Genomic DNA, 2,110 nt, shown 5'->3' on the forward strand with positions numbered 1-2,110 from the left:
AATAATAATATTAAATGAACTTTCGGCACTGTCCCCGAGAAACCGTCCCTCGCGCTCGCCTCGATTCCCGGCTCCCACTTCTCTGCTCCTCCACCCAGCTGATTTGACGTCACATATATGAAGCCAAGCTATTGGTCAGAGAGAGAGAGAGAGAGAGAGAGAGAGAGAGAGAGAGAGAGAGAGAGAGAGAGAGCGATTTCAAAATTTGATTTCAAAACTGCCCTCCTACGGCTTCTATCCTTCTCTCTGTAACTTCATCTCAAGTTTCCTTTCCGACCGTTCTATTGCAACCGTGGTAGACAGCCACTGCTCTTCTCCTAAATCTATTAACAGTGGTGTTTCTCAGGGTTCTGTTCTGTCACCCCCTCTCTTCCTAATATTCATCAATGATCTTAACCAAACTTCTTGCCCTTGCCCTTGCACTGTGTATCACTTTTCATTATATAGTCTTTTTCTGCGAAGCGCTTCGCAGAAAAAGACTATATAAAGAAAAGTGATGGCGGACAATCGCGTAGTATTTGGAATAGCGATACACCGGACGACCTCCCTTACTACTCCACACAAGGTAAGCCAAAATTTTTCTAAGTCCAAAACATAAACACCAGTGATACACAGTGAACACCATCACAATCCAAACTTTTCCGTGAAATATCACCATCACCATCACTATTAAGTGAAGCACCATCACCAAATAAGTGATGTATAATACTGATATTTTGCCTAAAATTTCATACCTCGATGGCCCATCGCTTTCCAATATTTTTCTTAAAATATCACTAAATCCCATCACTATACGGAGCTATTTCTTCTCCTCCCCAGACATGTATAAGCCACTTTACGAAAAGAGCCAGGGCAAGCAACACCACAAAACCCGCTACACGCCAAGACTCTATTGGAAAATAGCTCCCAGAACATTCTGCGACGACCACTTCTCAGAACTCTCACCAAACACTATACCGAGCTATTTCTTCTCCTCCCCAGACATGTACAAGCCACTTTACGAAAGGAGCCAGGGCAAGCAACACCAACACCACAAAATATATATATATATATATATATATATATATATATATATATATATATATATATATATATATATATATATATATATATATATATATATATATATATATTTTTTTCCGTTATAAAATCTAAACATTTAATAAAACACAATTTCTGTCTGGAAGGCTGAAAATCTTATTGGCTTCTACAGTGACAACGACCTTATAGCCAGTGCAGTGTTCCCGGGGCCTTAAGGAAGAGACTGCGGTGTTAGCTAGTAATAATTTAGACCTTAATGATGTCAACCTCTTTATTAGCGTGTGGTTTCTATAGCTTTACATGTGTTTCTTTCCTCCATATCTCCCTCCACGAGTTACCTCCACTTACCTCCACCTACACAGACTTTCCTCCATGTTTCCTCCACCTTCTCTCCAATTCTGACTCTCCTGCCTCCCTTCCTTCATAGTCAAAATAGTCGATTTGGTTTGGAACATAGTGTGGCATCGAAGGAGTTAGGTAGAATAGTCTAGTCTCCCCTTCAACTCTCAATACAAAGCTCATCGAAATTTGAAGGAAACTATAAAGAAACTGAATTGACCGATGGATTAAAATATATGCCAAACTTAATTATGCTGTACTAGTGGTAGTAGTAGTAGTAGTAGTAGTAGTAGTAGTAGTAGTAGTAGTAGTAGCAGTAGCAGCAGCAGCAGCAGTAGCAGCAGCAGCAGTAGCAGTAGTAGTAGTAGTAGGTAGTAGTAGTAGGTAGTAGTAGTAGTGGTCTCTTCCTGTGAGGAATGGCGAGACACTTAGCTGACGCTTAATCAGTGTCAGTGTCCTCTTTGATAAAATACGGCTGCGTCCAGGGCAGTTTTCTTCACTGGTGCTAATTTTCCGGTATTGTCTCTGCATCGCTTCAACCAGCGTTGTACTGTTCTTAGTAGGAGTCCTGTCTCCTTTGAAATATGCTTAGAGCCAAAACCACCTTCCGGAGTGAGTCAATAAGGGCTATATTGACTGGGGATATTTGATGTTTACGTGCCATTGACACTTAAGTTTCCACACCAATATGAAAGAGAACGAAGAAAACTGACACACTGTGCGGGGAGGG

This window comes from Portunus trituberculatus, chromosome 2 (genome assembly GCF_017591435.1).
Source record: "Portunus trituberculatus isolate SZX2019 chromosome 2, ASM1759143v1, whole genome shotgun sequence".
Classification (NCBI taxonomy): Eukaryota; Metazoa; Arthropoda; class Malacostraca; order Decapoda; family Portunidae; genus Portunus; species Portunus trituberculatus.